The 16,941-nt window shown below is 31.7% G+C and overlaps 1 protein-coding gene across 4 annotated transcripts in view; it reads right to left on the reverse strand.

The window, feature by feature from the left end:
* Nucleotides 1–16,281: 16,281 nt before the first annotated feature.
* LOC149553327 (E3 ubiquitin-protein ligase CHIP-like) overlaps nt 16,282–16,941 on the reverse strand; it is a 99,053-nt gene continuing 98,393 nt past the window's right edge. For all 4 annotated transcript variants that reach the window (XM_089788786.1, XM_089788785.1, XM_089788784.1 and 1 more), the window contains one exon: nt 16,282–16,876. The gene's annotated coding sequence lies outside the window, so the exon portion shown is untranslated. The remainder of the gene's footprint in view (nt 16,877–16,941) is intronic.

Consider the following 16,941-nt stretch of genomic DNA (forward strand, 5'->3'; position numbering starts at 1 on the left):
ACTCCTTGTTAAAGAATAAGGAACCTGCCTAAAGGATCTGAAAGCTGGAATTTTATAGCAAAAAGCATATCCCTAATTAGTAAATATGTCACTTGGGACATTGGTAATGGTGATGAAGCTCTCTTCTAGGAGGACTCTAGGGATGGTCACCCCCCAGTAGATAGCTTAGGTATCCCAGTAATCCTTAAAGATCAATTAGTCAAACGTTGGAGGCTTAAGGTCAGTAATTATAAAATTAAGAAAGATATTCATGGTAGCATAAGTTGGGAATGGAAAACTTTGAATAATATTGACCTGGAACTAGCAGTAAAAGAGGTTTATGAAAATATCATTCATAAGAGAAAAATAAAGCAATTAGTGAGAAAAGATAAACTTATATGGGTAGCATCAAAAGACGATAGATATAATGTTAAAAATGGATATAGAATAATCACTCAATCACAAAGGTGGGAAGAAGTAACTCTTCCTCTTAAACTTTGTTGGGACTCCTCTTGCTTGCCAAAAGTAGACTTCTTTGTATGGACTGCCTCCCAAAAAAGGATTCTAATAGTTGACAGACTTAGAAAGATAGGCATTGAGGGCCCATCAAGATGTGTGTTATGTAAGCAAAATAGTGAAGATATTGATCATCTCTTATATAATTGCTCACATATAAAATATTGTTGGGAATGGCTCCAACAAATGTTGGGTCAGACCGCTCCTTTGCTCGAATATCTGGATGATCTTCTTAAGGGTTTGCTATCTGATAGTAGTAGTTGTATCTATGGTAAACTCTAGAATATCTCCATCTATCCTTATGTGGGAAGTATGGAAAGAAAGAAATAGAAGAATATTTAATGATTGGGACATGTCTGTATTTGAGCTTACTAAAAAAATTGAGGCTTGTATTGTTGAAACCTTAAATTCCCACCTTAGGAAAACCCGAAAAGAAGAAGGATCCTTCTCAGATTGGGATGATCTAATGAAAAACTAGAGTTGGAAAAATCTAATTAATCCCCTGCTTTTTTATTTTAAAAAAATCAAGATGCTAGGGACAAGTGTAGATGGATACCCCCAAGTGGTTCGACAAAATTAAATTTTGATGGAGCTTCAAGAGGCAATCTTGGGTTTGCAGGAATAGGATGCATCATTAATAATGACTTTGGCAATTGGATCTCTAAAAGGGCCAAAACTATAGGCTCCACCACAAACAACCTAGAAGAATTAGAAGCCCACCAAGAAGGTCTCCAAATTTGCCTAAACCTAAGAATTACAAAACTTATTATTGAAGGAGATTAATAGATTGTCCTAAATGCCATTAGAGAAAGGGAGACGCCAAACTGGGTTTTTAATTCTAAATTGGAAGAAGTTCTAAAACTTCTAGACCTCTTCAAAGAAATTTAGATTCAACATATTTTCCAAGAAGGTAACAAATTAGCAGATCAGTTATCAAATAAGGGAGCTAACAGTGAAAATATATTAATCTATGATATTTAGACTAGTAGACTAGATTGATCAAGTGGAGGATGCTCCTAAGTAAATATTTTGGTTTATCCCTAGTTTTTCCTTATTATAGCTTTTTTATTTAGGTCTTTGCTTCCTACCCCTTTTCTGTTCCCTTTGTCGTCTTTCTACCCTTTTGTCTACTGGCTTGGTCCTTTGTTTTCTTTGTCTCCCTACTTTTTCTCTTTGCGGCCATTTATATAATGGGGTGCTCTTCAATATTTGAGTTAGTTTTATAATGTAAGTATTAAGGACATAATGCAAATATATTAGCTTTTATGATACTACCTTATTTCTCATATGTGTTTTAAGTTGTTTAGCACTTAGATGCTTAAATAATCCATTACTGGTGTAGATAATGGATCCTATCAATGAGGATCCTCCTATTCTCGTCTAGACTAATCTCATTTATGATTGCAACTGCATTTTATAATAAATCTTGATTCACTAGCATAGATCAAATAAAAATTATTAGGCTTCATACTAAGTGATATATTGCCATCCCTATAAACACTGAAATAACTATGTAATTTTCTGCTTCTTATTGGTTAATGAATGATCTGGTAGGAACTCGCTCTAAGAATTGATATCAAATAGGTACTAATTAATAATGACAGAATTTAATTAGAAATTAATAAGAAAAACATATGTATAACTGGTGTAAACATAAACCTTACTCCTAATTATTAATACATCTAATTACATAATCTACAAGATACTCCTTAGATGTAAAGTCTAGTATGTTGGTTATCGTATCTCTTCTAGGATTTAGAGTGAGTTTTATGGTTGCCTATAAATGGTAGGGATGGAACCCTATTTTAAGACTTTTCGGGTATAAGCCATTTGTCTAGTAGCTATGTAAATATAGATGATATAATTAACATATGGTTCATTTCACAAATATAGTATTAAGGCACATACGGTCAATCCAAATTGAATAACAATGTATGCTAGGTATATGGCCTTTTCCCAGCTATCCTAAAGGAATCCTTTTTCATCAAAACTTGTATGACCGTATTTTGAGTTTAGAGTTGTGACTTTCGAGTCATCATTTCCCCTTCATCTGTCTAGCTTCGTACTTCTTAGTGTACTTTGGTAGAGCAATTGTCAAACTGGTAATCCAGCCAGTAAATAGTAAGGTAGTTGTTTCATATTTTGCTTCCACTATCACTTTAATTGTTTAACAACAAATGAGATATGAGATTTTGAGCCTTTTATAAAATATAATTAACTTTTATTACACATAAAAGAGAATCTACATTTTTATTACATCCCAAAGGATAATTAGCATTTTGTGTAGATTGAGGACCGAAGTTATGGTAATACGAAATTTAATGCCCCTTGTTAATTCATAGTAGTGATTAGGAAACTTACATATTAATTGTTCAACACACTAACGCTTAATAATGAGTATGGGATTAAAGGATTGTAAGAATCCCACCTATAGAAGAGTTATTAAATTAAACTAGGCCTGAATAATTATCATTTACTATAAGGTGTGTTATTAAGAGTTTTATGGATAATGGTCGGTATAAACTCTTCCTTCATGTTCCTTTCAAATGATCCTAATTACTAACCCCCTGTTGGAAGTTAGCAGTTTCTTTTGATGCAGATTCTCATAAGAGTAATTTTCCCCAACTGGGCTTTAAGCACATATGGGTGGAACCTGGCCCGTGCAAGTTCTCAATGGATCTTTCTCTATTATAAACAAATTCAGCACTTTGTATAATTTGATGATTTAAGTTTTTATATTCACTAGGGAATGCCCCTTTTAAATATGTATATTATAGGACTATGGTCCCGAGCTAGACTGAAGGTTTTCTTTCTCTGTTCTTTCCTATTGGTGCCTATTTGAATGTAGCAATCTTTAATTTCTTATTTCATATGATATAAATGCAAGGCTTTGACCATTTACCGATTTTTTTTAAAAAATCAAAGAATTACTCTTATTTTTCCATACTCCTAAAATAATCATTTTGTATAACCCCATTAACTAATTCCTAAACTAAACTAGTGTAACTAATAGAAATGTAAGTGTTGAGATTGATCCATCTATCTCTTTATTCATTATAAGATACAACAAAATCCAACTATCATTACTTCATAAATTAAATTTCCATGAAGCCATATTCTTAGAGGTGGAGTTGAATCATCCAACTATTAATCTATTATTCAAATATTAACTATACATAAATATAACAATTATGATTTATTCATCAATGCATTATAGAATACAATAAAAACTTAAGTATTAATCCATAGTCATAAAATTGATTTAATTTCACAAATATTAAAGACATAAATTTCGAATTTCATAACTATAGTTATCCATTATTAAATTTAAAACAACCATTCATGTCTTATAATAATATTTCTCCATATTTCAAGCATAACATATAATTAAAAGGAGTAAAATTTTAAGATGAATTTTAAGATGAAAACTAATAACAAGTAGAAATTTAATTAATTTACTTTGAATCAAAAAAAATTAATCTTTTACTATTAATATGAGTATGGAAAAATATATCTCATTTCTGGCTTTTTTTTTAAAAGCTAATATAATCACTTAAGTAATTTTTTTAATTTAAAATAGAAAAATAAATTAAATAAATTTTAAGTTTAAACTAATTTACTTTGAATCAAAAAATAATAAGCTTTTACTATTAATATGAGTATGGAAAAATATATCTCATTTCTAGTTTTTTTTTTAAAGCTAATATAATCACTTAAGTAATTTTTTTAATTTAAAATAGAAAAAAAACTAAAATAAATATTAAGTTTAAACTAATTTAAAACTCTTACAAAATTAAATTTGAGAATATTTAGAGAAAATTGGTGAACAATAATAAATATTTTTTTTTAAAAAAACTAAAATCCTTCTTTACTTAAATTAATAACAAAAATGATTTTGAGTACAATTTGAATGCATTAATTGTCAAATAGAATAATTAAATTTTATTATATCATAAATTTATTATAATTAATGTGTGACATTTATTGTACTTGTCGTAGGCAATGTACTATTGCATTCACTATGTCTAATTAGTGAATTAGCTTTAAACGTATCAACCAATTATATGTAAGTATTTTTACCTTGTTTCAACTTTTCTAAAGTTTTCATATTTTTAATTAATATAATATATTATGAAAAAATATTTATCTCCATTATAATTGGTTAAATTGGTCTTATAGGACCCCTTTTCTCGGAGCTCCCACCATATTACATTTTTAAGGGCACAAATTTCATAAATAAATATAGATATATACACAATTACTACATTCACAAACTACTATTAAGAAACTAATACATAAAAATATATCTTCTATTAGTTTCCCTATAAACATTAACACCCTAAACTAAGTTATTGTTTTAATGTATATATTTCTTCTTTAAAACACAACATAATTTTTTTTAAATGTATATTTCATAGTACTTTTTAAAATTTTCAAATTTTATATTCATATTAAAATATATATTAAAATCGAAATACAAGTACCCTTAATTTAAAATTAAAATCATCATTTAAAATTTAAAATATTACCATTAAATATTTATTTTTTACTAATTATTATGAAAAATAATAATTAGCAAGTTATATATTACATTTTCTTTAATATTTTACTATACATAATGCATGGTAAAAAAAAAAAAATTCAATATATAAAGTTAATTCCTATTATATTATCTTATAATACATATTACATTACTAAAATATTCATTATTAATAGTACATAATTAAAAATTAATAATTGTATTATATATCTATCTTATTTTTTAAGCTTCAATTTCCTATACATATTCATTATTATAATATTTAATATTGTTTCTATTACAATACATTGTAACTTATTGTGATTTAATATTTCCATTTGTGTGGATTGAAACTTCTTTCTAAATTATGAATTTCTTATATATGAGGTTTTGGATTCAAGTCTACCTTTTCACTAATATATATATATATATATATATATTTATTTATTTATTTATTTATTTATTTATTATTTTATTTTTAAAAAAATTTCTAGCATGTATATAAGCATATAGTAAGAAATTGTTGTAAGGTGGCTTTTGATTTTTTATTATTGTTATTTTCAATACATGTAAATAAACATATTTTATTGTTATTCTTAATCTTTTCAATTAGAAAACTTGACACATGTATGATATGCATGTGTCACTATATCAAAATAAACTAAAGAAAACAAGTGCCACTTAGTGGCTTAAATTAAATTGTTATTTATAAATATGTATTAAAAATATTAACTTTTGCTTGGATGCAATATATTAATTTCACATAAGTTTCACACATTATTATATAACTATTTATGATATAATTAGAACAATGATTTTGTTGTTTTACAATATATAAAAATTTAATTATCTTAATTGTGTTTTAGTATAAATAAATAGTTGTTATAATATTTACTATGATGGTACTATACTTTTAAAAATAATAATGTGTTCATTTTAGTTTTAAATAAAGAAAATTAAAATAATTGTTTAATAAATTTGATATTAGGAGACAAAATTAATTATTTGTCAATTCAAACTTGTGTATATGTGATTTCAATATATATGTTCTCATTCATTCAAAAATAAAAATTGAATTCAATAATAGACAATTTTTTAATGTAATAATAAGATAAATAAATAAATATTGAATACATAGTTTATAAAATATAATATTTTACAAAGCTACAATCTTTACCTCAAATGATTCATTGAAAAATAATTTATATAAATTATAAAGTTAAAAATTTATCATGTTTATTTTTAGAAAATGTGATATTTATAGTAAAGGACCAAATATATAAATATTTAATTGGCAACAGACAAGTACTAATAAGAATCAAGATGATGTGGTGTTCACATAATGAATAAAATTGATGTTTCCCTAGATCCACTCTTACTGTAAATAATTCTTTGACTTAAATATTAACAAGTGTCACATATTGGCTTAGTACTTGCCTTTAGTTTTTATATAAATATAGTATTAATTTAATAAATTTATTATAGTTTATTAAATATTTTAATTAATAAAAATATTATATATTTATACTTACTTTTTTTCTTTCTTTTTTTTTTTTTTTTAGACTACAGGAATCGGTGCAACACGGCCCCCCTATAAACTGCAGTGCGCCTAGTAAACTTTTTAACGTGACCGGTAATATATTTATACTTTTTAATAATGATATTAATTATAATTTAAATTTAAATTTTATTTATTAATATAATTATTTTTATTTTTATTTTTTTTATCGATAAACGGCCAAGGCCTTGGATCATTTTATTAAAAGAAAAATTAAAGATACATAGTGTTACTCTGTTCAAACGAGCACTGGTAGGAAAGAACGGAGAAGAAAACCTCCAATCTTGCCCAGGACTTACGTCCAATATTATTACATTTTCATTGGGGCATTACCCCAGATCTTATAAAATTACAGAAAATACACATGGGCATTCCCATGGACAATTAGTCTTTCCATCTTATAAACGATGAGGCCAAAGTCAAATGCTTGATTTCATCAATATACCTGTCTAGAAGAATCTATCTCCAAAATAACATGAATCATTAGTTGAGTTAGATAATCCAATACACAAAATTAAACAAGGAAAACCATTAATAAAATTTAATTACATTACCTTATCTTGTAAGGAGGCAATATATATATATATATATATATATATATATATATATATATATATATATATATATATATATATATATATATATATATATATATATATATATATATATATAAAATTGCATATATGTGATACTATTATATTATAAATAAATTATAATATATATAATAATATTTTTTTTAAATGATTATATAATATAAGAAATATATGTTTTAGTTATTTTAATTGAATGATAAATTATATTATAAAAAAATTAATATAAAAATATAAACCAACCCACTTACATTAAAAAATATATTAAAAATCAATCACATTCATCTTGATAAAAATCAATTATACAATATGTCAAACCCGACCAATATAAGAGCTAAATGAATTCACCCAACCAAATCTTAGAAAAATATTTTCTAAAAATTGTAAAGTTAAAATCAATTAATTCTAAGTGTACAAACCCAAAAATGTAATTAGTAATTAAAGCCTAAAATTCAAAATGTGTCACAATAGTAATTAGTAAGAGTCTTGAGCTATTGATAGCAATATTTTTCTCTTTACAATCTACTCGGATCATTTGTATTTTTTTAAGTCCATTTAGAATTCAATGCACATTAGTCTTTCCCTTAAAGGCCATTTAGAATTTTTATGTATATGAGATCTATTTTTCAATAGGTTTGATTTTGGTTGTACATTTAATTTATTACTTACATTTGTTAATCTAATTTTCTTTCTTAAATTATTAGTTCCATAAAAATTTTAAGTTTATTAAAATATTAAATCAATTACTTATATTTTTAATAATAATTTAGATGGATAATTTAAATATTAGAATAAGTATTTTGTTCTTAATAATTTTAATAATAGTATGACTAGTGATGTCTTACATTTTTATATTATTTACAATTAAAATTTAATATGAATATAATTTTAACTAGACTAATTTATTATTACTTGTCTTGGTATTCCTTTCTTGGACAAGTGGTATTTAAACAATAAGAGATAGGATAGCTTCTTGGAGGGCAAGGTGGTTATCCCTAGCATGGTATATACTTCTTGTGAAATCAATTCTTAGAACAATCTGGTTTTGGTTCATCTAATTTTATAAGGAATTTTCTAAGTTATGTAATATATTTTCTTTATAAACTCTTCTTATGTTTTATCATTGGCAAGATTTTTTTGCACAACCATAATATTCTGAATTGTATTTAATTTTTCTCTAAAATACATTACACTAATATTTGCAAAATGGGTGCATTGCCTTTCTTATTTTTTATGTAAATGAAATGGCACCACAACTATCTTCCCACCTAGTCGATAGTAGAGGTCATACCATCTCCATTTAATAGATAACAATATAATTATTTTAGAATGAAATATAACACAACAACAAAAATATCATTCTATGTACACATTATAATAAAATAAGAACTCCTACAACCATAATATTTTCTTCGATCCAATTTTTGGAATTTGCATCAATATTGCAAACCATAATATCAAAGAAAAAATATGGTTATGAATCTGGACATATATGAAACCTTTCCATCTATGCCTTGATCACTTCGAGGGCATCTATTAGACCAAGTTCATTATCTTGGGCAACGGGGTCAATAGATACTTTACATCAATTGAGTTAAGGAAAAATTCTGAAGCAAATTGGATGCAAATTATTATATACCAAGTAGTACTTACCATAGTCAAAGTCTCAAATACAAGATTTTGCATTTTCAATAGTATTTAATTATCGGATGAACCTTTGTAAAATAAATACTGGTTCTTTGTCCTGCGCCAGTGCCTTCCCGGGCCTCCCCGTGAGCCCGAGCCCTGTTCCTACCGTGTGTTGTGGGTCGTGCCAGGGCCTGTGCCTGTTCGTGAGCTGTGTGCGGTGGTGCCTGTGTCGTGTGCTGCAGGGCCATTCTCTTCCATTCTTACAAGTGCCACAACATTATTTTTTTCATTGCAGGCTACCGGGTGCAAGAGCCATTTGACGTTTCCATTTCACCATATCACTTTGTATAGGAGAATTGCAGGGTCTTATTCTTGGAGTAGTGGAATTTGCAAGTCAAGTTGCTGGAATAGCATTAGAATTTCTCCTGGTTTTATTGTTGGATTTTCGTGGCATTTTAGTTCATTGCAAAGAACCCAGGGCACCCACCAGATTCTTGAAACCATTGGTTTGTCGTTATTACAAGTTGTAGTTGAACTGTTTGCTTGAATGTCTTAGCAACGTATGGCAGTCAGCATGACAACTGTTTGTCATAATGCCTGAAATTAACCGTTGCTTCCTGTAACTCGGACAGTTCTTTTGTTGCTTCATGAATCATGGACCCCCCACCCCATCCTGCAACACTACAGCAGATTGTTGATAGCTTGACATCATTAGAGAAGGATAATGCAGCTCTGAAAGTCGCAACTCTCTCTCTCTCTTAGTAGTTTCCCAATGTCTCTTAGTGCAGTTACAGAAGTACGAATCAGTGAATCAAACTCTCCAGGACACTATTCACTCCCTATCTCAATCATTGAATGATTTGAACCAATAGGTGATGGCTAATTCCTCACGCATCCAAGACCTCTCTAAAACTATTACCACACAAACAACAGACATTACAAAAGATATCAACTCCATTATTGAAGACTTCGGGAATATGGGAAACCTCAAGAACAAGCAGACCGAGCTTGTTAATAAACAAACATCTCTTTTGACTAAAACAGAGGAGCAAATTAAAACTTGGGCCTCCACTTGCAAAAACTCCAGCACTAAACCTCTGCCTGAGGTCGAAAAAATTGTCCAAGAGAAGTTGGCAAAGGATCGGGTGGGTTAGGCACTTCAGGGAACTCAACCTTCGGGTTAGAGGTCTTCCTCCGTCCTCCATTGATCCTCTCCCCACAGGCTACTCATTTCTCAACGATCAACTGGGTATTTCCAATATTACATTAGATAAAGCATGGTTTGGACACGATGACATTCTTTTAATTAGGTTTCTCTCACTGGCCGATTGACTACAAGCTCTCAGGACAAAGAAGAAGCTCTTCCTTCTTCCCACAAAGATATTTCTTGATAAGGACCTTACAAAATCACAGGTAGCTGAACTAAATTACTCTGGGAGCCTCGTGGTAGAAGCAAGGAGTAACGAGAAATGGGCAGTAATAAGGAATCTAAAAGCAATTATTCGTGACTCACCTCCCAAGGGTTGGGATGTGAGACATACCCAAGCCAAATGAGGATCTAAGCACCAACAGTTAAACAAGTCTAAGCCCTCCATTGGCTCTCTGCTTGTCAACTGTTGGAATGGTAATGCCTCCTTGTGGTCTTTGCCAAGCTTACTTGGTGATGCAGTTGTGTATGTTGATTTGTTGGTTGTTACTGAGACTTATGAGAGTCCTACTCAACCCCTTCTAGGTTACACAGGATATCAGTGGCTGTCAGTTTGCAAAGAGGAGGTCTGCACTTTAGGTGGTGTGTGTGGTTCCAGTGGGGTTGCTTGTTTGATTAGAGATGATCATTGATTCTTTCTAACTCTCAGGCCAGATTTATGTGGATCCGGGTTGGTGGCACCAATCTTTGTCAAAGAGATATTTTCATTGTCATTTGTTACTTTCAGCTGACTTCCTCACCTTATGTCGTTCACAGTGTTGAGGACGGGAACCCTTTCGCAGACCTATTCGAGAGCATCTCCAAGTTTGGGGCTATGGGTGACATCATCATCTTAAGAGATTTTAATGCACAAACTAAAGATCTCCAGACCCCCCAGTATGATCGTGGATCTGACTTGATTTATACTATTGAGAGGGATCTTACTAGTATGGGGCTTCAGCATTTGTCCGAGGATCACAGGGGATCTCTAACTTGTTATGGTCGCCACCTTCTCTGGCTCTGTGAGTCCTCCGATCTGATGATTCTGAATGGCCTCTCTTGCTTCCCGGGTTCTGATTTTTTTACATGTTAGCCTCATAGTGGGGGTGCGAGCGTGGTTGATTATATCCTCATTGTTGCTTCTTTCCTCCCCTGCATCCAAAACTTTACTATCTCCCATCTTCCCCTAGCAGATCATGCCCTCCTTAGCCTTTCGGTTCGTGTTTCTTCCCAACCTCTTCCACCCATCTCTAGTAATCCTGCCCGGAACCACCCCCTTACCCGTTTTTGTTTTGAGGATAGTGATCAAGACCTCTTCATTTTCCATTTGAGAAGATTCCTCTACCCCACTAGCTTCATGGATCACAGTCAGATGTCCACCATGTTTTACTCACTAGCTACCGCGATTTGGGAGTCAGCTCTCCTCTCTATCCCTCACTGCTCCATTCTCAGCACTCCCAAATTTGTTCAACAGAATATTTGTCCCATAAACCAGTCATTTGATGATGCTTGTAAAACTTTCCACTGCTCCTTACACTTGGCTTTTGATACTCATTCCCCTGCTTTCACCAATTTACAACTCTCCTACAAACGCTTTCTCTGCCATAAGAAGCGATTATTTATTGCTTCACAAGGCAGATTCCTTCGTCACACACTTATTAAGTATCCTAAGTTGTTTTGGCGCATCATGTTCCCCTAGCGTAGCCAACCCCAGTCCACCCCCAACCTTTGCCTCCTTGCCTCTCATGTTCCCATGTTGTATGACTTCCCAGGTCAACTCGCTCCCCTTCCCAGCCCACTCCCCTATTGTCACTTATTCTCCACCTTCAGCATTTGTGAGGCCATCAAACTTATGAGATGCAGCAGCACGGCTGATGACAAGGGTTTTCAGGTTAAGCTCTTCAAGCTCATACCACAATCTTGGGCCCTTACCTCTCTACACTCTATAATAGAGTGGTTTGTTTTGGTTTTTTCCAAACTCTTGGTCAAAACACGTTATTCACCTGATCCATAAGTCTGGGCTAACCTCTAATGTTAGAGTAAATAATTTATTATTTATTATTTATTTTATTTACTTAAGCTTACTTAGGTAAATGCATTTCATTTATTAGTTGTAGTCTAGAAGTTTGTTATAAGTTGTTGACAATACGAGAGTTTGTTCTCTCCTAAGTCATATTTATCCTCTCAACTTGTTCGAGGACTTTCCACCTCATGTGGATGTATGCTTAGTTGTCACACGTATCTCCTAGTACCTTCTAGCTTGTTCTAGGAGATTCCTTAAGCCCTTTATATTCGAGCTCCCTCATTGTATTTTATCATCACATTCAGCATATTGTAAATACATGTTTTCTTGTGTTTGCATATCTTGTTGTCTCTCATGTTCGTTTAGGGTTTTTCCCTAGCTCTGCCCTCTTCTCTCCTTGGCTTCCCTTTGACAGGTTATTTCATGTAGGTGATCTTGGATGTCTTCGGAGTTGGATTTCATCAACTCCAACATCTGATCCCGAAAACTATAGGACCATCATGATTGGGCATACATTTGCCAAACTTTATGCTACAGCATTGAATACTATTTTATCCAGTGAACTCAATAGGAGGAATTGCAGGGCTAAGGGTCAAGCTGGATTCAGGGCAGACTACCAGACCATGGATCATATCTTTACACTACGGGCTATTATTGAAGAGGCTCAGCATCACTCGAAGAAAGTCTACTGTTGTTTTATGGATTTTCATAAGACTTTTGATTCCATCCCTAGAGCGGCCTTTTTTCAAAGACTAGGAGATATTGGTATTTTTGAGATCTTATTGACGACTATTATGAGGTTATATGAGACAATGATTGGTAGACTCAAGACCATAGAAGACCTCTCCAACCCTATCTTGAGCACAATTGGGGTGAAGCAGGGCTGCCCTCTCTTGCCCACCTTGTTCGAGATCTATATTGATGAGCTCAAGGTTTTTCTCGATGACTCCTCGCTTCTAGGTAATGGTTGTCATCTACACCAAGTATTGATCTCTATCCTTCTTTTTATTGATGATGTGGTTCTTCTTGCTTCTTCTCCTGAGGGTCTTCAAAGGATTTTGGATACACTTACATCTTTTTGTGACATGAGACAGTTGGTCGTGAACCTGGAGAAGACTCGTGTTATGGTCTTCAACACTTTGAAGACCTCAAATCTCCATTTTCACTTCTAGGGTCAGAAAGTTGAGATTACATCATCTTACACATACGTTGGGGTTAAGTTTTTCGAATCTCATTTCAGCTTGAGATCAGTCATTCAGCCTCAGATCAGTAAAGGGTTGGGTTCCCTTGCCATGCTCAAGAGATAGTGCTTCAGACACCACTTTCAAGACACATCATCTAAAGCTATCCCTCCCGGATTCCTTAGTAAGACCCACAGTGCTTTATGGTGTGGTGGTTTGGGGTCCTTCCCTTTTAGACTCGGATTGGGTCATGATTGAGCGTACCCAAACTTTGCTCCTCCGTCAGATTATCAGATGTCACAGATCTACCCCCCACAATATTATTTTGGCTGAGTTTGGAGCTCACACATTCAAGCTTGCAGCCATTTTTGACATGATTTGGTTTCTCCACCGTCTTCATGGTTTTGCAAACTCGGCTGAAGGCCAGCACAAATACCCATACTTAGCCTACTACTCCTCAATTTCTATTACAGACTCTAATCCAACCACTAGAGCCCGTTGTTGATATGCTCAAGCTACTATCCTGCTGAGTTCAATTGGGATCGACATCGACCATCTCCCTCCATACCAATTCTCATTAGACACACCTGCTCATCTACTTCCCTCTCGACAGGAGTTGAACGAGCATGTCAAACTTGACATTTATAGGCAGTATATCATATGGACCTAGGTGGATCCTCCAAGGGGACTACGTCTGAGGATGACTTTCTACGTCGAGCACTTCTTAGATATTCGAGATGGGATTATTATTCACCCTAAGTACTTACACAGATACTAGACACACGCCCTACGTATCTCCCTTGGCTCCTTCAGGGTGGGCTCGCACAGACTCCAGATCCAAGTCAATCACCATATTGCTAGAGAGGATAGGATGTGCACACTTTGTACCTTAGCTGAGACAGAGTCTAAGACTCTTTTTTTTTTCAAATGCCCCATATACTACGAGATTAGAGGGAGATTTTACTGTCTGTTTAGAGATTGCAAATCCCTCTCAAATTTTTTCAAGTACACTAATCAGCATTGCATTGCGCTCTATCTCTGTGAGTCCTTCCAGCTTCGTGATCATACTTTACAACTTTCATCTTCCAGGAGTCAGGCCTAGACACAACTTATTACGACCTTCTTCTGGCCCTTAAGTTCAATTCGAGGTCTAAAGCATCTGCACAGTGTCCTTAATACAAGTCATTCCAGATCTGTAAGACCCCACAAGGGACCTCTTCACCAGCGACACTCCTCTCATAGCACTTAGCTTCATCACAGGGCCTCTGGTAGCCGCACTAATTAGTCGTCAGACTTTTTCCCTGTGAGGATGGATATCTAATCTTTTCCGTGATGTCTCCTACTTTATTCTTCTTTTGTTGTACTTGTTCTTTTGTGAATATCATTTGATGCTCCATTTGTCTATTATTTTCTTGGTGTAAGCTTCTAGTCCCATAGACCCTCATTGTGGTCTTTTGTTGGACATTAATAATATTATCTTATCTTATCAAGACTCTTTTTTTCAATTGGTGAATTTATAGTGAATTTCCTTAGGAAACTAATTGCATTCATGGCATTGCAAATTAACCCTTAAATCAGTATCAAATAGTTAAATAGAACTCTAAATTAACCCTTTCAAGCAATATTGCCAATACTTCTTTTAAATTATAAAAGACTTAATATGAAAAAATAGCAATCATCTTCAATTTAGTAAACATACGTGACTCTTAAATATTTTTCCTTCAAAATTTTATTGATTATTAAATATCTTAATTTCAATCATATTAATGCAAACTAGTAAACTTATATTCTACTGTAACGTTTCCTTTAGCCTGCAACTAATTTGCATTAGTATGACTGATATTAACACTTATCGTTAACTTTCATCTAGGTTGTTTTCTGTATCGTCATTCAATTTTTATTTCATGCATATCTAAGTTTTGGAGTTGAAAGGCCATCATGTATTATTGTACAATTCATTATATTTGATCCAATAATCTTCTTCAAATCATTTTACAAATTATTTCAACATTGAATTTGTATGTATCTCAAGGAGAATGTTAACATTCCTCAATTTCTAAGAGATGATTTTAAAGTAATTTGTAATAAATACACATAAGACATATTATTTAAGATTGTTAAATCTATTTTGTTTGTCATATTCAAGATCAAATAATATTTATTTTATCTTATTTTACAAATTATCTTTAATATTGAATTCTCAAATTTCTAAACATTGTACGTGGGAAACATTCTTCTTTTGTGAAAAAATATAAAGTTTTTGATAATATTTACTTTTCTAAAACTTCAATTTTTCAATGAAATATGATAACAATGTAAAATAATATAAACACTGGAAAAATCCTTGGAAATTATGTCCATAATTAAGTACTCAAATTCTTCCTGAGTTCTTTTATAGTCAAACAATTTCTTTTACTTAAAATTCTCTTAACCATATAAAATTTAGGTAGCTTCTAGTACGTTGTTTATAAATCCTAATTTACAATTATCTTCTCAAATCAATTTTAGATTATGCTCAAATTCTATGATTTCTTAATTGTTGAATTATCATATTGTTAGAATAATATCTTTGTAAAATATTAAATATTTATATTTAATCTACATTTTTGAATGATAGCTATTATTTTTGGAAAACTATATTGTAATCAATCTTTTTAAGCTTTAAAGAAGATATTTAATAGAAGTTGAGTTCCATCTTTAATTTAAATGGTGAATTATTCACAAAAAAAAATTAATAGTTTCAAGCTAATTTCTTAAAATAAAAAGATAATAGTTTGTGCTCTTGGGGATTACTAGCACTAGAACTAATTTCAACTATTTGTACTTGTATTATTCAATGAGGTTATTACAGCGGCAAATATGAATGATGATTGTATGAGTTAATTTATTTTTACCTTGACTAGAAAGAAAGAAGTCAAGATCATGTAGAAAGAATATAAAGATTTAAAACAGTATACAAGGGAGTTCAGATTATTTAGATTATTGCAACTTTGTGTCAAACATAAGAACACAAAAATCCTTCTCAACAAGATCCATCAGAGATCATAAAACACAAAAAAAAAAAATTCCTATAGACGGGACTCAAGCTGTAACACAGCTCTTGATGCTTAAAAATAATTATTTCAGCTAAAAGATGTTCAGTGATGTACAAACGCATAGCGTGCCACATTCGTCATGTCAAACATACCTTACGAAATTGATAGGCATCATTCTTACCAAGCACTGTTGGCAAACGGTCTCTCCAAACCAAGCAAACTATAGTATTGAAACATTTTCCATTTGATGAAATTGTCTGCAAGATTAATTAATCATATGTAAACAATGCTTTTCGAGACACAAATGTTCGACAGACGTGTCACACCTATTCAGCAGCTAAATGTCAACCAGACCAATTTTGAGATTTTTTTCCCCCCAACTGTTCATGACTAATTGACAAAGGTTTTTAAAATAGCTAATTCCATTCATACAAAATCCTTTTTGAGCAGTAAATAATGGATATTCCATTGAAAAGGATGCATCTTTATGAAAAGGTTGCGTGCCTCGGACAGATGTAGAGGTTTCCTCCAGCTAAATACCGCAGTTGCATTGAAATCACCAGCATAAAATGCAGTCTTAAATTTTGGTGCTGACAAATATATACACTGAATACATATTTAAAGAAACTGCAATGTCTCGAGCTTTTCGTGCTGATAAATCTATATGCAAAATCAGCAAATATTTAGAATAATTTACAATATCTCAAGCTTTTGATGCTGATATA

The sequence above is a fragment of the Cupressus sempervirens genome, chromosome 6 (assembly GCF_028749045.1).
Source record: "Cupressus sempervirens isolate cs-2001-9-10 chromosome 6, ASM2874904v1, whole genome shotgun sequence".
NCBI classification, from domain to species: domain Eukaryota; kingdom Viridiplantae; phylum Streptophyta; class Pinopsida; order Cupressales; family Cupressaceae; genus Cupressus; species Cupressus sempervirens.